Source organism: Sebastes umbrosus, chromosome 1, assembly GCF_015220745.1.
Source record: "Sebastes umbrosus isolate fSebUmb1 chromosome 1, fSebUmb1.pri, whole genome shotgun sequence".
In the NCBI taxonomy this organism is placed as follows: domain Eukaryota; kingdom Metazoa; phylum Chordata; class Actinopteri; order Perciformes; family Sebastidae; genus Sebastes; species Sebastes umbrosus.
The window spans coordinates 14,483,609-14,506,801 of NC_051269.1; the positions used below are offsets into that span (position 1 = coordinate 14,483,609).

The window sequence follows — 23,193 nt, forward strand, 5'->3', positions numbered from 1 at the left end:
ACTTATAATAAAGTCACAACAAAGTGAATCCCTGCAGCTCTCAAACCGTGTGCAAGTGGTAAAGTGTATATATGTATGTGTGGTGCAGACATGCAGTAAGCCATGTGTGTAACAGTGTAGCAGCGGTGTAATGGTCTAACGGAGGAGGATGCAGGAGCTGCTCTGCTGGTCTCACACCGTGTCGCTCAGTTCACCAGCAGCAGGAAGCGACGCTGTTCACCGGGTTAATCTCACGTTACTGAGGCGTTTAGTGCCGGTAGAAAGGCGGTAAAGTGAGCTAGCTGTAGCTAAAACTGCTCCAAGAAGAGAGTCGGACATGCCTCTTCCTCCTCTTCCTCCTCTACTGAGAAAAACCCCCTTCTCGTTTAGTTTCTGTCCAAAACACTGTTAACTAAATGTAGAGACTCACCTCAGCCCGGTCGAGATGTTCACACGCAGGAGAGAGAGAAGAAGAGGAGAAGAAGAGATATCCTGGAGGGTTAAACTTGTCCCGTTAGTAGAGAGACAGACAGACAGACAGGGCTGAGGAGGAGGACAGCTCAGTGTGTGTGACTCTCTGTGTAAATGTGTGTGTGTGTCTGCAGAGTCCCTCTCTCTCTCTCTCTCTCTCTCTCTCTCCTGCAGGGCGGGGCTGAGAGGAGGAGGAGACTGAGGAGCTCTGGGTATGAGCAGGGGTGCACTAAAGAGGGGTACAAGACACCACCAGGGCCACCACCACCACCACTTCAGCAAAGTTTTGTTTTAGTGAATGGAATTTAATTTGCATGAGATTTATTTATTTTTATTCGCTTCCCAGCATTGGACTCTTGGTGGGCTCTCACTAGAAACAAGGCACTAGGTTCCTGATTGGACGAAAGCTTTCCCTGCTCCCAGCTTTCAAACCGGAAACAGTATGGAGGCTCGTTTGGAAACTTTCTTCTCTTATTTAACGAAAATAGTTCACCGAAATGTGTTTCTGAGAACATTTGAGGCGAGAAATAATCCATGCAGTTGCTGAATCTGTCTTTATTTTGGATCGACAGCGTTTATTTTAAAAGATTCTCGGGAGTTTCGAGAGGCAGCGAGTCACGTTGGACGCCCGCGATTTGCATAAAGTACATTAGCCATCAACTTTATGCAAATAAAGAGCGGGCGTCGTGACGCTCCGTTTCTTGAATCGCGCCGCCACGCTACCAGAATGCATTGCACGGCTGCTTACATAGACAATGAATGGGAAGCGTGGAAAGGACGGAGCCTCTGGACATGTACCATCAGGCACTTTCTTTACAAGCATAGACTGTATATAAAGTGGACGTAGTCACTGTGACGTTACCCATTGGTTTGCGGACAACTTGGTGCCTTCAAATGAAACTCGTGAGCTCGTGTTTACATGGGCAGTCGTGTACACGATATGCTTGGCGTTCAAGGGGTTAAGTCGTGAGAGCACCGCTGCTAAGCAACGGCAATATTAACGTTTCTGTCGGCGTTTAGAAGCCACAGAGGCTAACAATTTAGCAAGCTAGCAAGTGGGTAACTTGCAAAGGCATAATGGCAGAGGAAAAAGATGAGAACGTTGGGAATATGAATATTTTCCTCAGACCTATTTAAAATTACAAAGAATTACAATATACGACTAAAATGACAATATATTCACTTATTATGTACCAAAATAAGAACATCCATGGCCTCCGCCATTTCTGGCAACGTCAACAAACACGTCACAACTCGTAAACTGAGCTTTCAGAAACTTTCCACTTACAGTGTTGTGAATACAACAAGAGGAGGGCGTGACACGAGAGGGTCGAGCTAAGTACAACCACGTGCTGAATAAGACATTTTCAGGAGACCAAAAAGCTATAATTAACTTTCATGAACTGAAAACACACTGTGAAAGGGTTGAAGTTGTAAAGCGAAAACACGGACAACTCCCAGACCGGACAACGCCGTGGTAGCGACCTGTCAATCACAAGATAGCCACGCCCTAAAGCATACCCTGCTTTATGGTCTATTTGACCCTAAATGGGACCATAATTTACTAAATGAACATCATGCTGTATTGAAGAAGACTTGAAACTAGAGATTGAGACTATAAACTCGTGTTTACAAAGTTTACTGAGGTAATAAATCAAGTTTTCTCATAGACTTCTATACAATCTGACTTCTTTTTGCAACCAGAGGAGTCGCCCCCTGCTGGCTATTTGAAAGAATGCAAGTTTAAGGCACTTCAGCATTGGCTTCACTTTTCAGACCCGAGGGTTCTGTTTGCAAGACTGAAGTCAACCAAATACAGAAATGCTGCAAGTAGCATAGACGACAACAGAAACTGTTTCCAGGGGACACTAAAATGTGATGCACACAGCTGGGACATGCTTGTTGTTGCCATGGTTTATGACTGATTAAGTTATTGTAGTCAGCTAGCCATAAGGGGTTTGGAAAATGAGCTAAAATATTTTTCCGGTGGGACAAAAAGTGTGTCCTGGCCTGCACATTAGTTTTTAGTGTCCCCTGGGGACAGTTTCCGTTGTCGTCTGTGCTATTTTCAGCATTTTTCTTTATTTAGTTGTATTTTCTGTTTTTGCAGCGTTTTTTCTAAATTCTGTGCATGTCCTGTCAAATTGTTGAATTGTCTCTCCCCCATATATTCAGCTTCATTGGCCAAGTATGTGCGGACATGTAAGGAGTTTTACTCTGGTTCTAAGTTGCTCTCAGTGTATTATTACAGATAGTTACAAGAACAATTCACAGGAAGATAGAAATAGACAGCTGAAAACAAGGACAACAAAGCTGAGCTAAGATAGATATAAATAAACATTATGTACATACAAGTATATATATATATATATATATACATATATATACATATATGTATATATATATATGTCTATATACACGTCAAGTGTTTCTGTTATTACTATTATTATCTGCCTTGATGGTACAATAATAGTTTTGCATGAGCCAGCGGTTAATCATTCAATCACTCAAACTCTTGTTTTGGAGCTCTCAACATAAGGATACTGTATATTGGGGACATATCCTGATAAAACTATATTTTTCCACAGACTTCCTATTTAATGTATTATTTAGTATTTTTACTTGTCTTAATGCTCATGAGGTGTCAAAAATAAACTGAAGCTGAAAATAAAATCAGTGCTTTGTCTGCACAGCCTCTCTGGTGAGAAGTTGGAAGAGAGCGTCTCTCTCTGAGTCTCTCAGATTTCTCCCCCACTCTTCCTCCTTTACTTTCTGTATATTTCCCAACTTATGTCTCCTTTCCTTTTTAAATCTCTCTTCTTGTTGTCTTTCCTGTCTTTCTGTGGTCATACCTCGAGTAATCAACCACCCACCACATATCTTGATTCTAGTAAAGAAATCTGCCCATTGGCACAAGATAATGTTTTCAATTTTCTTGAAAAATTATGAATGCACAGGCAAAAAATAATTCCACTTTTTGAAAAAATAATACATTTATGCTGCAAATGAACATTTGAGATGAAGTGACTCTTTGAGATTTCATGTTTTTCAAAGGAAGAATATTGATAGTTCAGATTTAAATGTTTTATTTGTCTCATGCTCATACAATATGCAAAGTGAAATGCAGGATGGCATACTTTTCAGGCTGTGCGTAAAAAGGCTAGTGTGCAATAAAGAATAATACATAAAACAGGAATAAAAAATAGCCTACATATATAAAGGATACAGATGGGTCACCGATGTAAGACAAACCATATAATAGCATTTGGTACATGCTGCAAATGTAAAGGGGTTCAGAGGCAAATATGTTTTAAAATAAAGCATAATGCCACAGGAGCAGTTTCCAGACTAGTTCATGATGCCGCCCGTTAGGATGCTCTCCAGTAGACGGTCTTTAGGAGTCCCAGAGAGACTCTGAATATCTTATGCTGTCTGAGGTGGTAAAGGTGCTGCCTCACTTTTCTTTCCTATTTTCAATTATTAATCATTCAATGATTCAATTACTACTATTGTCCAGTAAAGACAAAACTGCTGTCTGCCCCGTAGACTCCTGGGGATTCCTCAGGCACGGAAGAATTTAAACTTCCAGCCATGTTGGCGATCAAAGTGTTCACTTCAAGGCACTTTAGGTCAAAGATCTCAATATGAAGACGTCACCAAGCTTTTGAAACATGACAGGTAATCTACTGTTGGGAAAGATAATAATCATAAGGTTTTATTACTGCATTTGTGTCTCGAGATTTACAGTATTTACTGAAATAACATAATATCCAAACATGGCAAAAAAGCAAGTATGCACATGTTGACAAAGACACATGGAAGACAAATATTTTAAAATGGAAACACACTGTGATCTGAGAATCTAGGTCAGCACTAATAGTTGATGTAGTGAAGTATTTGTTCATACGCTCCCCTTTCTCCTCTTAACCTTAATCTTCATGGTCCCATGGCAGCTGGAAATGACAGGCAGGCTTAAGACTTCACCCGTTACATATTTTATGGATTTGCACTTGCCCCACTTCTTTCAATGAACAGAAAGGACTGGTTGTTTTGTTGGGAGTGGCACGACTAAAAACAAAGACAGCAAAGTAACGGTTAAGAATGAGGATTAGGTCTTTCAAGTCCTTCAAGTTGGTACTCAAGTTTATTCTGGAGCCATTCAAAACTCCAATGGGAAGATGCCAAGAATTAGATGAGATGATTGATACTACTCTCTTGTTCATGAAGCTACAGTCTGCAACCATAGACTGTATATGTAGATGGACGATGCGTCTCCACTACTTCCCACGGTGCAAAAGTGAAGCCAAAATATCCCGGATAGGGGAGCTGCCATCTTGAGATTTTGATGTCATTTGGAGCCAAGTCTGCGCAGTAGTGATCGGGGGGCCGAAACTGCGGTATCAAGGTCCCGCCAACACAATCGACCGAGCCAATCACGAGCCGAGCACAGCCGGAGCTTGCCAGCGTGAGCCCCCTAGCTGCTACGTTAGCACCACGGTAGCCTTTTGGCTAGAAAGACACAACAACTAATCATAATATCTATATACAGTAACTACATTTATGATCAAATGGACATGTGATCTATTACACAGACTCGTGACAGTTATGGAAAGTTAAAGTTACAGTACAAGTCGAGCTTCTGGCTGCGCGACTACTTCACTTAGAGCAGCTGTCAATCATGTGTACTTTGACATCTCCCATCCGTTAACATGGAGGGGGCGGGCTTTATGACCTATACTGCAGCCAGCCACCAGGGGGCGATTGAGAGGTTTTGGCTGCACTTTTGGGAAGCTGTCATGTCGTCTATCTTTATATACAGTCTATGCCTGCAACTGGTTACCTTAGCTTAGCATAAAGACTACAAACAGAAGGAAACAGCTAGCTTGGAAGCCGAGGAAGTCACTGCCAGAAAATAGTCTGCCCCATAACCCCATGTAAAGATACAGCATGCTAATTAGTGAGCTTTAGAGGTGCTGGTAGGTGGGTTTTGTTACCTTTGGAAAGACCCAGGCTAGTTGTTTCCTCCTGTTTCCGGTGTTTATGTTAAGCATGTTCTTACTCCAGCTGTATATTTAATGGACAGCTATGAGAGTATCAATCTTCTGGTATTAATCTTCTCATCCAAGTCGTGACAAGAAAACAACTATTCCTTTAATTTTGTCCAGGACAGGCGTGAAAATGCTGACTGTAATGCGCTTTGAAATGATTGATCTGATCATTAAGCGCTAAATATGAAAGTGATTTTTCAAGTCAGAAGCTTTCCATCATCAGTTTTTATGGTTTGCAGGCAGACAAAGAGACACGATGTTGGTGATTAATGAGACGAGAACACATATACATAAAATATCTGATGCTGCTACAGCGTTGAAGCGTTGCAGGAAAGACAATCTTTCTCTGTGCGATGCAAAAAACTGTGTTATAAATCTGCTCCGACGACAAACAGCATGTCTCTCTGCCCTGCATTGATCCACTTCTCTCCCTTATCTTCCTCTTTATTCTCTCTGTGGTGAAGACTGGACCACTGCCAAGGAGCTGCTGTGAGCAATGGGTCCAAGTTGTCAAGTCCCACCATTAAGATATTAGCACATCAACGCAGACGGACTATGCTCTTATTATCAACCACTTTAAACTTTTTTTTCCAGAATCAATTGTATATCAATCAGACTGTTATTTATCACAATGCAATTTAGTTATTAATGCATTGCCCTTTTTTTTTTAAAGTGCGCTGCGGCTTCTGTTATTGACTGGTGTCCTGTGGTTAACAGCACTGAGTGAACAGACATGGCTGTCAATACCATAATGGGCTTTACACTGAGGATGCTTGAGTATTGAAGTGGATGTAATGTTTCACCAGTTTCTTTCTGTCTGTAACCTCAGAAAATACGCAATAGATGCTTCTTTATACTTCACTATATTTCAGAGACTACTACATTCATTTGACCGCTATAGTTACTTTGTAGATTCAGTTTTTACATAGAATATGATGGATTGTAATAGTTTAAACTACCTAATAGAATAGAAAGTTGTTATACACGTGAAGATCCTGCTAACACATTAACCCATCAGTACTCCAATAATAGAAAACATATTAATATAACACCATTCTGCTGCATAATGAGTACTTTTACTTTTGATAAAGTACATTTTGCTGTTGATACTTACAGTACATTGTAAGATTTTGAATGCATGACTTTTACTTGTAACTATAACAGTAATACTTGAGTATATTTACATTTTTAGAAGTACTGTTTAAAGGTACAGTGTGTAGGATTTAGCGACATCTAGTGGTGTGGTTGCAAATTGCAACCAACTGAGTTCCCATCCGCTCACTCCTCCCTTTCCAAGACTGCGGTAGCGTGAGCCACTGAATGCAAAACTGTGGTAACATAGTATTCTACAAACAATGTACATTATTATTCTGCCCTTTAGTCTATTTAAAAAAACAACAACTCTCTACCTCAGTTCTTATCCGCAATATACTCCATATTTGACATTTCCTAATCCCCCGGTCTCTATATCTCCTGTATTTTATTATCCAGCACTATATCACTTTTTGCACTCTATTCACATTTTTAATAGTCCTGTATCTCAGTTGTTACCCTGCACTATATTCATTTTTAACAGTTTTCTTCATCTCCTGGTATTTTTATATCTGGTATATTTTTTTTATACTTGTACTTCTTACTTGTGCCTTTTTACTAATACGTTTGCTTTGTACTATGGAACTGAGATGCTGGAAACTTGAATTTCCCTCAGGATTAATAAAGTTACTATATCTATCTATCTATCTATCTATCTATCTATCTATCTATCTATCTATCTAACTATCTATCGCCGTTCGCCTTGCTCAGAGGCCATCCTTACCACAATAACACTACTTTAGGAGCAATGGAATACAGACGCTGATTGTCCTTCAGAATAATAAATATAGTCTGGGCTTTTGTATTCTCATAGACAGATGCCTACGCAGTTGTCATGCCTCTCTTTCTATATGTCTGTTAACGCCCTTCTAGTGTCAAACTCTGCACATACATTATTCTGCACTATAAAGGTCAAACAAAGTGAAGTAATAACAAGCAAAATACATTTTTGAGTGAAGAGGGACTTTAATGTGTGCATTAACCCTCAAAGCAATGCAAATGTAACAGTTGGAAATGACACATGTTGTCTCTGAGTTCGTTCAACTAGCACATAAGAACACTTTACAAGCATTGAAAATTGAAATAGTGTCTGCTGCTGAATTGCCTGTAAGGGCTCTGGAGGGGGTTGTATCTCCTGAGGACAGCAGCATTTTTCAATAGCGGACAGCCTCGAGAGATTTGAATGAACTGTGAAAGCAACAGTGTGGAGTGTGAAGGGAGATGAATGAAAAAGGAAATAATTGTTTGCAACTGATCTCTCGTTTTTGTGATAAATCTCACAGACTGATCTGCAATCTGCAATGCTCAGTGATAGGAAATTATATTTTTATTACTATTCAAAATGGTTAAGGTGGCTTTGCAGAATCCAGAGAATAAAAATAAATCACCACATTCACTTCACCCAAACTGCTGTAACTCTTTTGGCCCTTTTGAAAATGTCTTTCCAAAAGTGGAAAGACATTTCACTTCACACGTTTTTCTACTAAAGAAAAACTACATCAGCCATTGACCTACAAACCTGATCACCCCCTAACATATTTTTGCAGTCTCAAAAATCTGAATGTGGTAGATTTCTTTTTTTTTTCCTTTTGCAAAACTTCTGCTGTGCAAGCGTTTCTTCTGAGAACTGAGAGGATGGTGTCATCATTATGGCCCCAGGAAAGATAATCCACAATAGTGTGTTTCCTGGGAGCACTTACTCTGGGTTATTTGCATATTGCTGATGTCTCAGTTGAAGGGAGGAATCCTGAATTTAGCAGCTGGAACAAAGCCATGGAAACACATGAAATGTTTTGCTTTGTTTGATTTTTTTCTTGTATTCTATTTGAAGCACTTTGACGTGTTCTGATCCACAAATTCATCATGACAGTTTCCGGTGAATACACAGTGTCACTATAATCTTTGGATATGTTTGCAGTTTTGTTTGATAGTGAAAACAAGTACTCAGATGTTTTACTTAAAGTACCAGTGTGTAACATTTAGGGGGATCTATTGGCAGAAATGCATTATAATATTAATAAGTATGAACAATCACCAGAAAATAAGAATCATTGTGTCATCGTTACCTTAGTATGAGACGTTTATATCTACATACGGAGCGGGTCCTCTTCACAGAGCCACCATGTTTCTACAGTAGCCCAGAACGGACAAACCAAACACTGGCTCTAGATAGGGTCATTTTGCGTTTTCGCGTCAGCCACCGTAGTTCTCCTGCGCACTTGACACGGAGTTGGTTGCAGTCTGCAATCCTACACACTGCACCTTTAAGTAAAAGTAGCAATACAACCATGTAAAAATGCATTAGTAAAAGTAAAAGTATTATCAGCAAAATGTACTTAAAGTATCAAAATTAAAAGTTCAGCAGAAAAAAATGCCACTTTGACTGATATATCATGGCATTATTAGATAGTTTATATTGTATTGTAGCATTTTACTGTTAGGTAGTCGAGTTGGAGCTAGTTTTGTCTACTATATACACAGTTAGGTAGTCAAGTGGTTCCCAACCTAGGAGGTATGGCCCCACCAAAGGGTCACAAGATAAATATGGGGGGTCATGAGTTGATTAATTAGGCCTGTTACACACATTTATATTCATTCTTTTTTGACATCTGGATCTAAACGCTGTGTTTTTGCTAAATATTGGGCCTTTGGAACTCAAACAGGGATTTGAATGAAACCATCTGAGAGGTTAGAGGGTAAATGTCTCTCAGGTGGAACTGCTAACAACTGATAGAAAACGTGACAAGGGGCTCCAACTACATACTTCTTTTTTGTAAAGGGTCAAAAAGCCAAAAAGATGGACAGCAACTTGTATAATCTTTTGCAACGAATTGGATTTATAAGCTTATCATGTCTTTTCATGTAAAATCTTGATTTGAAAAGTGCAGCTGTCATGTGAATGTAGTGAGGTAAAAAATGTGTGTTATTTCCCTCTCAAATGTAGTTGAGTAGAAGTATAAAGTTGTACAAAAATTGTACCTAAGTGCAGTACTTGAGTAAATGTACTTTCCATCAAAGCAGACCGGATATTCAATCTGCGTCAGTCACTCAAACAGAGTAGTTTATAGATCTCCCCTCCATCCTGTCAGAGCAGCCAAAGATTACCACTCACACGTCACGCTGAGAGGAACAATAATGCAGCTCTCAGTTAAAACCTGCAGGTCTGGCTGTTCTTTTGGAGGATTTGACAGTAAACCAGATTATACTGTGACTCCTCTGTGGCAACATTGTGTCATTCTCTTTCATCTGAACTGGCAACAAATAAAAAGAATATCTTCTCTTGCCTCTTTCTCTTCTCGGCATTGTATCGCCGTCGCATTGCATCTCGTGCCAGTGACTGTGAATGCCTAAAATGTAAATCTATGTATAGAATAGATCATGATCAAGAACTCTTAACAGTTTCTGGCAGTTTACTGTACAAAAGTTGCTGTTTCTATTTCTGTGTGCGCAAAAATGACACAGCAGGTTTCCAAATCTTCAAACCCCCACTAACAATAACAGCAGAGGGGTAATTGACTCTCTGCTGGAGGCGTGCTGCGGTCTGACTCTGCAGCAAAGCTTCTGTGGGAGCCCCACCGAGGTTTGCAGACACTGACGGTGCAGTTTTAGTGAAAACTTTCTTTTAACTCTGATAGAGTATATATATACTATTGCTTAAAAGTAAGGATGAGAGAGAAGAAAGAAAAATCCCTGCAATCCCTAAACATACCAACTCTTTAAATTCCTTCCAGCAAGGCAGTCACTCCCAGAAACTCCAAAAAACTTCCATCTGGTGCAACGCAACACTAACTCCCTCCCCAGCTATTCCTGCAAGACATAGCTGCACCTTAAACATGTGTTTGCACTGAAGTAATGCCTTTAGTAAGCTCTAAAATCAACCAGTTTACAAATGAGTCTGGTCGGCCTAAGACTCCAGAGTGTAAACAGCTGCACTTGGAACAAGATCAAAATCCGTTTGAAGACTTAAATCTCTCTAGGATAGATCAAGAGAAAGCACTCTATTTGAAATAAATGTACTGAAAAGCACTACATTTATTCAGATTAGATGGTGAGAGTTACTGCAGAAACACCTCATTGCAGGATGTGTAAAGTGTAGTAACAAAAGGATGCCATTCACCCTCATTTTTCCCCTCTGCTGCTTTGCATACAGAAAGATAAGAGCTCCCTCTAGTGGCCTAATTAATAAATCACATATAAACTATGATAAAAATGCTGCAAACAGTTGAACAACAACATAATTTATATTGCCAATAATCATGTAGTGTGCCATGACTTCTACTTACCAATCTGAGTGCCTTTATGTCCTCTAGTTTTTTTTAAGTGTCCTAAGGACTACAAAGTATTGACTCTTGACTGTAGTTCCCACATTATGACACAGAGAGGCACTGGTGTGGTGCTATATACTACAGTCCCTTTACGCACATAAACAACACAGTGTCTCTGAGGGTAATAATGCCCTCTCATAGTTTCTACTTACCTCAGCAACTGAGTAACAGCTATTACAGTCTGCTGAATAAGAGAGAGCGAGGTGGAACTGCAGCACTGCTTTCCACTGCACCATGCTGATTTAACACACAGTATTAAAGCTGCAGTGGGTAGAATTGGAGCAAATCTAATTAAAAACAGTTCTTTTTATAAAACGGTCACTATATCCTGAAAGTAGTACATGAGATAGGTAATCTAAAAAATAATCATGTGCCTCTGTTCTAGAGCCGAGCTGGAGGCTGCCGTCTCTGAGTAGCTGTCAATCACTCGCGAACTCTGATCAAATGGTTAAACTAGGCAGCGCTGATCAAATATGAATCAATATTCTTTTGCTATAATGCCTATTTCTCTCCTCAAATGTTTTCAGAAGCATCTTGTAGTGTAACTGTTTAGCTGTAACATGTTGAGATCAGTTGAGGAAATACCAAGCACCGCCCACCAGCCGGAGCAAACTTTCTCATTTTACAGCTAAACAGTACACTACAAGATGTAAAACAAGAGCTAAAACATGCAAAAACACTGGTATGATTCTTTGTATTTGGTTGCATGGTGTTTCTGCACACACTATAGACCTTTTCAAACTTGACAACATAAACATTATAATGGGCCTCTTTGTATTTCCTGTTCCAATGTGTGTTAATGTAGTAGCTGACAGGAAGTAAACTTGGACCAAGGCTGTTGCCCTAGCAACAGAATAGCAATGATAAATGCATACTAGTGATACATTTATCGAAAATAATGTGTTTATCTATGGGAGTGGAGAGAAAAGAGGATGATGGACTACCACAGAATATGTATGCTACAACAAAACTGTACAGGTTAAGACTATTTGACAAGAAGTGAGTTGGAGCATGGAGTTCATTTTGAGTTACGAGAAATGGGTTGTCGTCCTGATCCCGGTTTTAAAATGCTTGTCTAATTATTATGCAATTATCTTTTTCTCTCTGTTTCTTTCCCCATTTCTCGTCATCTAATTCCCCAATCAGACGTCATCGCAACTTGTGCTGCTGAGCTCACGTCCCACCATGAATACTTTGTTACCCAGGTAAAACCAGGGTTAATCCTAAAGCAGGATATTACCATGAGTGAAAGTGGTTAAATATAGCAAGCGATTATAACCTTGCTTGAATGACGTCCATTGTCTGTGAATTTATGTAATCACCCCACTCACGTTAAAACCCTTCTTTGTAAACTAACAGCAGGAAACAAATCCACACTTTAAGTGAATTAAAGTGGCAGAATACATCTGAAATGTATTAAATAACAAATATGCACATCAATATTAACATGTGCTGTCAATACAAAGAGACAGCAAGAAATAATATTGTTAACAATTTATTTTGTTATTTTACTGAATGACATTTCTTTGTATTTTAAGCAAGAGTCTTGTCATTGTTGCTGCTTGGTGACATTTTGCAACCAGAAATGTTATTTGGAAAAGACACAATTTGCCTTCTTGCTACTTAGTTATGTGCAATATAAATGTGTGAAATGCTGCAAGCTCATTAAAATGACTACATATACTCTTGAGTCAGTCTTTAACACAAGCTTTTCTTCACAGCATAATCCACTAGAGCAGATTTCACGTGCTGTTGTGACGTGAGAAGACAGCGAGTGAGTAAAACAGCAGATGTCTGGCCCCTTTCCCCCAGGTGTAGGCTAGTAGAGTAAAGCAGCTGAGGGACTTAAAGAATTTAGCAACCCAGCTTAATGCACACAGGTCAGTGTGGAAGCCAATGTAAGAGAAAAAATACCTGAGCGTCAACATTTTTTCTGACCACCACAAATAAGTTTCTTTCTGGCCTAAACTGGATATCAACAGCAAGAGTTCATAAGTGTGAAAATGCTCAGTGGAGCTCAGTGGCTCATTGTAAGAGGGTTCCTCACTGCAAACAGGGTTTCAATCAATCATTTGTCAAGCTTGTTAGGTGACGCATGTATGCACACACACACTCCCATGTACAGGTGGAAATATGCATGCAAGTGCCAAAGACATTCAAACACTCATGCAAATTCGTATAAAAGCAGTTGGAGTTCTGCCATACAAATGAGGTCACACACCCATCCTATAGTACAGGCCCACTTGTTTTACACTTGTCCCTATCTCACATTGTCGGTGAGTTCCAAATCGAATACTTTGGTTGTTTCCGAAATTCCATATTAACATGGTATTTAGTACACTAAAACAGTATGTGAGATATATTAGTATGTCCAAAACCTTAGTATGAAACCAATAGTAGGCGAATTGCAGATGTAGTAGGACATCCTGGTATTTTCGGCATACTGCATTTGACATCAGCCAATTAGACTGTTGTCAGGCTATTAGATAGGCGTTTTCATTTGCTATAATAGATGTGGGTCAGTAGGGACCTAGTACAGCCACTATCAGATTTTATTATCTATTCACATGATAGACCTCTAGCGAGTGGGCTCCTCCTAAATCTCCTCTCTCTTCCCTCCATCGATGACTACTTATGGATAGAAAGGGGCAAAGGCCCTGAGCTATCTACCAGGCTCACGACCTACTGCTACTACTCTAGCGACTGAAGTAGTTATGACAGGAGCAGAAGCAGAAGTCAGGCGCTGTAGTGTAGACAGTGAGAAACTCCATAATGAGTGAAGGTTGGGGACAATGGATGAAAACACAGGGCTTTCACTCAGGAGACTGGAGTTTGCATCCCTTGTGAAACCAACATGTGTAGTTGTCTTTGTGTTCGTAGTTAATTCAACCCAAAACACAGTTTTTCCCTGAACTTAACTTAAAAAGTGTTTTTTTTTTTTTGCCTAAACCTGAAGAAGTTGTAGTTTTGTTGCCTAAACCTAAAAAAGCCTTTTTGTTTGTGTTCAAAACATGACATTTCATTCATTTTTATATGTCAGAACGTGTTGCTTTTAAGTTTCACTTTCACTTTTACTATGTGGTAAGTGTAGTAGGCCCCTAATGACCCACATCTATGGTGCTTATAGTGATAACGCCTATTTAATGGCCTGATAACAGTCAAATCAGGTCCAGCCATACTATGTATTGGGACATACTAAATCTTTACTGGAATACTAAATAGTATGGTAGTATGGGTATTGAAACACACAGATAGTTGCAAACCACACGAAGTGATGAGGGGGGAAAAAAGCATATCTATAACATTTCTTAGCTGACACCACACATGAATTGTCTCCATGTTGCTGCTCTTTCAACAGTCAGACTTCCAGGTCGTTCTGTATTACTGCCTCCATGAATGCCTTTCAGCAGGGGGTGCAATCATCTGCAGGCATATTCTCTGTCTCCATGGAAACGCAGAGCAGCAGCAGAAGGAGGAGGAGGAGTGGGCCAACGGGAGGGGGAGCAAGCTGATGTCCAGGAGGCGTAGCCTAGCCGAGCCTCATGTGGGTCCCTGAGATGAAACAATGGCAGGAAGAGAGTGGGCTGCTTTACGGGCCCTCTGTGCTCTCTATCGCTGTGTCTCCCTGTCTTTTGTTTTTTCTGTTTCTTTCTGTCTGTGCGTGTGTTTCCTCCTCACATTCTCTCTCTCTCGCCCACACACATACTCATATCCACACAACCCTGGAATGAACTGGACTGTCTGCAAGAAACCTGAGAGGAAAATGAAAACAAAAACAGGATGCCAGAGAGAATTTATCTGTCCAGGAGGAATGATCTTTCCACCCAAAAGCTGCAACGGGACACACTGCAGGGGTGGAGTGGATGTGTCAGGCTGCGTTTACAGTATGTTAGGAATGAGATATCTACAAATAAATACCTCCTGCTGCAGAACTGTGTGGACAGCATGAGTTATTTATTTAGTGACATTGAGAGCTGTGAGAAGGTCGATTTTGTGTGTAATACATGAACGTTGACTATAGGCACACCTCATGTTAACATCTAAAACACAATGGAGATTAAATTTCCATTAGTCGTTTGAAGTGTATCAATTTACTAAACCCATTCAAAGCCAAATCCATAACCAATATGAACATTTCATCCAGCAACCATAATCAAACAAGACTAAGAGCCAAACTAGCAGCTCTGTGAGACTGTACTTAATGGTACAGTGTGTAGGGTTTGGTGGCATCTCGTGGTGTGGTTGCAGATTGCAACCAACTGAGTACTCCTCCGCTCACTTCTCCCTTTCCAAGACTGCGGTAACGGGAGCTGCCAAGTGCAAAACCATGGTAACGCCGTTCGCCTCGCTCTGAGGCCATCCTTACCATATGCTGCCTTCAAATGGAGTCGTGTTTACTGTGTTCACGTGAGAGTCCATATGAACACCCCCCTTTTGTGGTAGTCACGACCTCATAAGTGGAAAGTTTCTGAAAGTTTCTAATTCACGAGTTGTGACATGTTTGTTGACGTTGTCAGAAATGGCGGTGGCCATGGAAGTTCGTTTTTCGGTACATAATAAGTGAATATATTGAAATTTTAGTCATATATTGTTTTTCTTCATAGTTTTATAATATGTCTGAGGAAAATGTTGATATTCCCAACTGACTAACTTCTTCCTCTGTTATTATGCCTTTGCATTTCCTGCATTAAGTTTCCCGCTTGCTAACTTGCTAAATTGTTAGCCTCTGTGGTTTCTAGACACCGACAGCAACGTTAATATTGCCTCATTTGAAGGCACCGATAATAACACTACTTTAGGAGCAAGCAAGTAATCACAAGCGTGTCGAAGAACTATGGTGGCCTTCAAGTAATGTAAAAACATGAAAGGCTCTCTCTAGAGACAGTTGAGAGTGTTAGCATGCTGAGAGTTGAGAGTGTACAGCTGAGGCTGATAGTAATGTCATTAGTCTTGCAGGTATTTGCTCATAAGCCATAGTGTTGGACAAATTCAAATTTTTACCTGATGGTTTTGGTAGATGAAATCAGTAATAACAATTCATACGGAGGGGAACATGAATGTCTGTACCAATTTAATGGCGATCCAAACAAACATACAAAAAATGTGTTACTAGTACATTTTGAGATTTCATGATTTTGACCTGCTTGTGGCGCTACAGGAAAAATCAGGGGACCACGATTGTCTGGCCAAATTTTCATCTCAATCCGTCCAGCAGCTGTTGAGATATTTTAGTCCAGATCAATGTGGTGGACCAGTTGACCGGCTGACTTTGCCATCCCTGGAGCCCCGCTGCTAGCTTTGCTAAAAATAACTATGTAGCATTTCTACACAGCTGTGACTGAGTTTCAGGAAGCCGTAATCTAAACTTGAGTCAACTGGGGCTTTGCACGGGCTTGTGCCATTTCAAATATAGTTGATACAATATTGATGTGAGCTTGAAGATGTATTGACCTTGGAAAAAGCAGTCTGACAAATACATTATCAGCACAAGGTGCACTTACTGGAAATGATCTGACCTTTAGCTGCATCCTGAGGCCGTCCAGTATGGATTCAAGTCCTATTAATATTTAAAATTTGTGACATTTGCTCCTGAGTCTCCTGTCAGTATCTGCTTAGCTTTACACTACAGGGATAAGTGAAGAAGATTTTTTACAAACTGACCCTTTAAAATGCCTCACCAGAGTCTGGCTTGCATACATTTATACAACCTTCCTCTCGTAATGTAATATCACATCAGGGTGATCCTGTATTCCTTCTCTGTGGTTTACCCCATGCCACATTAGACTAATGCAAAGCTATTAGTGGTTAGGCTGCTCTCCAACTAGACCTTTGTATCATCAAGGGTTGTTAAAATTGTTTTATTTTACGGTAAAATGCTTTAACCTAGCAGTCAGAGAGGCGGTATTATAAATGCTGTCATCTGCCTCAGCCATAAAAGCCCTTTTTTTAAGATCTTAACACACCTTATCTGAGTGCTTAAGCTCAAGTTTTTACTAGGTAATAAATGTCAGGTCAGTTTGGAAGATACCAAAGAATCTATTGAGCAATTAGTCACACACAGAACCAAGACATCCATTATTATCATGTGTTTTAAAAGTACTTGAAGAACAGAATAGTAACAGAATATTGATTCATATTTGATCAGCGCTGCCTAGTTTGACCGTTTGATCAGAGTTTGCAAGTGATTGACAGCTGCCTCCGTTGAATAAACAGCCAATAGGAACGCTCTCTCTCTGAAATGACCTGTGATTGGCAAAAGTCTCCCGTCATGGGTTCGATTTTTTAAAGCTTGAAAACAGAGCCATGAGGAGGTGCAGAAGTCTAGTTTTCTCTCAGAACACTTGAAGTACAATATGCTGAAAGGTTATTATGGAATTTGTACCTAATATATGCCAAAATATTCTGTCTACTGCAGGTTTAAATGAATGAAGCAGATTAATTATTATGTACATATTTCTTATGATTGATAAGCTTAAGAGACTCAAAGTAATTTCTGTATGGGTGTACAATTTACCAAATGAAATATGCATACTTGATCCTGTTCAACAACGCACAGCATTCGGAATACAAAAGTAAAGAAATATCCAACATAAGAGACAAATCAAGAGAAGTAATACAAAAGGTAGGTAAGCATGCAATCTACAAAAGAGGACAGAAGATAAATAGGCTATAGGTTAACTCCAGGTCCCATTAGAACTGACAGATGACAGGCTTTTAAAAAATGAGATTATGGGTTGCAAATGGGAGTTTAGCTGAGGATCCTCTTAATCCAAATTATTATTTTTAGAGATCACATAACCAGGATTTTGCATGCAGGTGGTTGGGTCATAGCTGAACAATAAACTGGACTGGACTGATAACTCAACTGCACTCTACAGGAAAGGCCAGAGCAGACTCTACCTGCTCAGGAGACTGAGGTCTTCAGGATTGCATGGGGCTCTCCTGAAGACCATTTATGACACTGTAGTGGCATCAGCCATTTTTTATGGAGTGGTCTGCTGGGGCAGCAGCATCTCGGCTGGAAGACACTAGACAGAGTGATCAGGAAGGCCAGCTCTGTCCTGAGATGCCCCCTCGACACAGTGGAGGTGGTGGGAGAGAGGAGGATGATGGCTAAGCTGTCATCCATGATGGAGAATGACTCCCACCCCATGCAGGACACCATCTCAGCACTAAAGAGCTCCTTCAGCGACAGGCTGCTCCACCCTAAGTGTGTGAAGGAGCGCAACCCAGGTCCTTCCTTCCTGCAGCTGTCAGACTCCACAACCAGCCCTGCTCCCAGTAGACCACTTACACATACACACCAAAAAACTGACAATAACCTGATATTTTCAGATGGAATTTCATTCATTTTCACTGTGCAATATCATTTTCCACCTGTGCAATTTTGTTAAGTCTGTTTATTGTCAATACTGTATATCCTGCTCTTATTTTTATACTTCCTTCTATTTAAATGGTTCATATTTTGTTACACTTTGTATAGCTCTTTTTACTGTGTTAGCTGATGCATCTTGTTTTTTGCACTATCCCCTTTGCTGCTGTACACTGCACATTTCCTCATTGCAGGTCTAATAAAGGAATATCTTATCTTATACAGCACTGTTGTTATTGACGCACGACGTGATGACGTCAGGAAGGTGCTGCTGATAACGTGGTGGAGGAGAGTAGCCTCCCTCGTCTCCTCTGTTCGGGCAGGGCGACTCCTCTCCCGCCATCTGTCTGTTGTTGTCACCGCTCACAGTTAAGACTCATCACTGCTGAAACTACATGGAAAAATCATCTCTTCCCGTTCAGTCGAGCCTGTCCACGGTGTTTCCCCAGGTAAGTTAACAGGTAGATCTCTTTGTTTCCTCCGTAACCTTTTACAATAGAGCGTTACCGGTTGCTAGGGTATCCGGAGCTGTTGCTATGGGCGTTTCTTCTTCTTCCTGCATGTGCTGAGCTCAGCCTTGTCTGCTGCACATTATCACAAAGGTGTTTCAATAGATTGCATTGCAGTTTATTGCAGTAATTTTATGCATGGTGGATTGTTTTAACAGTCCTCATACTGAACATGACCTATACTGCTTTCTGAGTCCCATACTGATATTTAGTCAAAATAATTACTATAATATTAAAATATACCTACCAATATTATTTTTCTTTACACAACATTAAAGGTGCAGTGGGTAGAATTGGAGCAAATATGATTTAAAATTAAGTTATTTTTATAAATCGCTCACTATGGTCCTGGTGTCCTCTGGTGCTCCTAAGGGCATCTGCAAGATTTCACAGAATGGAGGAAAACAAGCAATCAGAGCCGAGCTGGAGCCTTATTAGCATCAAAATATACTTGAAGTACCAAAAGTAAAAGTACTCATCATGCAGAATGGGTCTTTTCAGAATAATGTATATTATATTATTGGATTATATTTATTGATGCATTAATATGTTCATCACTTTAAACCTAGACCGAAGTCGATATCTTTTAGCAAATATGATAAAAAAAGGTTATTTTTATGAAAATGTCACTATATCATGACAGTAGTGCATGAGACAGGTAATCTGTGTAAAAAAAATCATGTGCCTCTGTGTCCTCCGGTGCTCCTAATGGCATCTGCAAGATTTCACAGACCGGAGGAAAACAACCAATCAGAGCCGAGCTGGAGTCTTGCCGTCTCTGAGCAGCTGTCAATCACTCGCAAACTCCGATCAGACGGTCAAACTAGGCAGCGCTTATCAAAGATGAATCAGTATTCTGTTACTGTAATGTCTATTTCTCGCCTCAAATGTTTTCAGAAACATCTTGTAGTGTACTGTTTAGCTGTAAAATGAGAAGGTTTGTGACCCCGGCAGCCATGTTGAGATCAGTTGAGGAAATGCCAAGCACTGCCCACCAGCTAAACAGTACACTACAAGATGTTTCTAAAAACATTTGAGGTCCATAAATAGGCATTACAGTAACAGAATATTGATTCATATTTGATCAGCGATGCCTAGTTTGACCGTTTATAGTATATAAAAATACCGGGATGTCCTACATCCAGTCGCATTTTGCAGTTATTTTAACCTACAATCCTGTGCACAGGGGATATATGAGTGAGAGGGTCAAAGTTCAAGGTGCAATGTTATGAAAAAGTAGTATGTCCCAATTGTATGCATACTGCATGCAACAGTACATACTATGTAAGGGCAGCTGTATGTGCTAAAAGAAAAAGTATGCGATTTGGAACGCAGTCTGTGTTTGATTTTGCTGCAGTTTGGCATTTATCGCATGCGGCATAAGGAGCATGCAGATATGTTCAGGCTTTTAGGAATTATGATAGTTTAACCACACAGTACTCACTGTGTACATTGATGAGAACACATGGACAATATGATTGTTTTAGGTCAATTAGAAAGCTACATGGTACTCTGTTATAACACAATACTATAAGAGAAAGGGCAAAGGGTGTGTGCTTCCAAGTCTAAACAGTAAGAGTAAGTCAGTGCAAAGTACTACTGCTCTTGTAATCCACTTTTGCTCCATATGGTGACTCGAGAGAAGAAGATACTCCAGCTTTCATTGCTCGTAGCTTAAGCCCTGCACAGCTCAGGTATAGGCAGCTGTGGTACGGTTGTTTGGGTTGACGCAATATGAAATCTGCTTCTAAAAGAGAGAATCTGGATTCACATAAACATATAATTACTGTATGTCAAAGACAAAATAACCTAAAGAAAATAAGTAATAGTTGCTGCCATTCAAGTCAAAGAAGTTAGATTAACCATATAACTATAGGAGAAATATGGTTACAGATCATGTTTCAGACATTTATCACTGTTTTTACGATCTTGAGAGTTTAAGTCAGATGTCCGTTTATAGCTGTGCAGGACACGCTCACCGCCTGCTCTATTGCCTGCCTTTTAAGTCATAAAATTATACTGTGCTGATAATGTCAAGTAAGGCGTGACAGTGTGCTGCATGAGCAAGGAGTTTATAGTCGTACTCTCTATGAATTTGAGCTGTTGCCAAAGGTGGTTATTATCTTTCTAAACTCACCAGACCTGTATATCTTCCACACCAACAGTAGTCTCTTAAACTAAAGTCTGAATGTAGAAGCTGAATCTGTGCGCATGTGGAGTTTTCAGTCGACTGTTGGTGTTAATATTGATTGCTGATCAGTTTACTGAATGTTGTATTTTTCCTCACGCTATTAAATTAATTCCTTCCACAGTCCTCAATGCGCTCATTTGGTAATAATTTATACATTCAGCTCACTGAAAACAATTTCAGGACCTCCACTTCAGGTGGAATCGTGCCATAAGAGAACATTTTTGACAGTAAGAAAACATCAGTGGTGCACAGTTATGGGATGGCCACTGGGAAGTTATTACACCCTTTGCTGGGACATATTTTGAGTGATGCAATGTGAACAGATAATTGAAGCTTTCTCCACCTCATCTGTGCTTTCAGAACAAGTACAGCTACACCGCCCAGATGAATCAATGAGCCAAATTTTGCAACCATAAATAACAGTGAGCGGATACACCCATATTGCTTTGGGGCGCGATGCAGGAATTTGATCACTACAGCACAGTCCTGCATATATGTAGGTATACTGTAAGTTTATACAAATCACACGTGCATGACCTGGTTTTTCAACTCGTACAAATATTTTGTCCTTGTGACTAAGCTGTTCACTGCAGATTTGCACGTTGCTATATTTTCGTTGGTTTGTGTGGGTTATTGTAGGGCTGTCCTCGACCAAGGAAATTCTTCCATTACTTTATTTAATCGACAGATCTGTAAAACTGAGTTGTTAAGCACCACTTTAAATCTTGAGTTTACCAGAGATGTGCTCAAAAGGTTTTTGGAAATAAGTCATTTAACATGAAAAAAGCATAAAACAATGACTAATTGACTAAAGAAATCTTGGTCGACTAATGGACTTAAGAGGGGGCAGCCCATAGGTCATTGGATTGAAAACGAACTTGGATCAGCTGCATCAAATGTGCTCCAGCATTTGTTCACCACAGTTCATTTTGTTTTTCCGTGTGTCTGTACACGTGTGAGCGAGTACAGCATGTTGCCGCGCACGTTTTTTAATATGTGAGTTGTGAGGTATTGGAATGAGTGACAGGCTGCGTCATTTTGGCTCTGTGTCACCATTTGCTTGTGAGTCAAACCATCTGGAAGTGTCAGTGACTGTGCCTCAACCTGAGTCACATTTTCTTCTTTTCTCCTCGATTCGTATTCACATTTTAAACATTTAGCATAGGCCAACAGTACTAATGTAATGAAACATGGCGTTGAGGTTTTCGTCCATGTTCCTCCACTCTTCTCCATCCTCCTTCCTCTCCTGTATTATCCTCCTCTGTCAGCATTTGCGCTCTTTTTTGTGATTTTCCTCTCCCTGTATATATACGTGTTTCTGTACAAGGTCATTGCAGAGATGCACGCGCAACTAGGGGGCAGAAAGCACGGCATGTCTAACGGAGCCAAGCTCCAAAGCAGAGATGTTGCGCAGTAAACTGCACCAACATTCGCAGAAAAGATAGATTGAAAATGTTTAATATTCCGAGGAGATCACGTGCCTTTGCTTAAAACAGAAGGAGATTATAGATCCAGGGCTGGTGGGCAAGAGCAGTCACACAGCGCTAGCAAAGCTGCAGGTGGTCATGGCGAGCTGTCATGTTCCACAGACGGATAAAAAATGGACTGATCAACAACAGGATGATCCACCCACACACTAAGGAATTATTTACATATATTTATCGACTATGCCTTAAAACTCGAAAGTGATGCAAGACTTCGTTATGGCTTTAAATTGCTGTAACGTTACGTGACTACAGCGGGGGGAAAGCTCACTCCGGTACGCCGGTAACGTTACATTTTGAAGGGAAGACGTCTGGTAGTCGATCGGGGCAGCCGCTCCTCTTCCCCACGCGGTCACAACAACAAGCGGCCTTGGAAGCTTACGCAAGCTAACATTTGTTTGATTTTGAATCGGACATCCATCCATCCATTATCTGTAACCGTTAACTGTTGTTGAGGAATCGCTAAGGAAAAAGTGTCTGGCGGCGGCCATCAAGAGGGGCTCACGTAACTTGAATGTGTCAATCAAACAGACCCTGGTCAACCAAGTCAAATCACACTTATGTCTAATCTAATGCTACCAATTTCATAACAGGTGATAATAATAATCATATCTCATACTAATAAGTCATATGATAATGGTATCTGGTGGTCGGACTCTGCAGGGGTCTAGTATAGTCAACAATAATGTACAAACAATGCGAAATCTACGTTGCTTACAACG

At 40.3% G+C, this 23,193-nt stretch overlaps 2 protein-coding genes across 5 annotated transcripts in view; one reads left to right on the top strand and one right to left on the bottom strand.

Moving 5' to 3' along the window:
• The window catches only part of ppp1r16b (protein phosphatase 1, regulatory subunit 16B), a 107,361-nt gene extending 106,772 nt beyond the window's left edge, over window positions 1-589 (bottom strand). The window contains exon 1 of the mRNA XM_037776628.1: window positions 410-589. The gene's annotated coding sequence lies outside the window, so the exon portion shown is untranslated. The remainder of the gene's footprint in view (window positions 1-409) is intronic.
• Window positions 590-18,561: 17,972 nt separating this feature from the next.
• The window catches only part of LOC119491927 (rho GTPase-activating protein 40), a 29,716-nt gene continuing 25,084 nt past the window's right edge, over window positions 18,562-23,193 (top strand). The window contains exons 1-2 of one of the 4 annotated variants that reach the window (XM_037776217.1): window positions 18,562-18,736; window positions 21,348-21,494. The gene's annotated coding sequence lies outside the window, so the exon portion shown is untranslated. Of the gene's footprint in view, window positions 18,749-21,347; window positions 21,495-23,193 lie in introns of all 4 variants that reach the window. The other 3 variants (XM_037776223.1, XM_037776239.1, XM_037776210.1) reach the window with 3 other exon arrangements.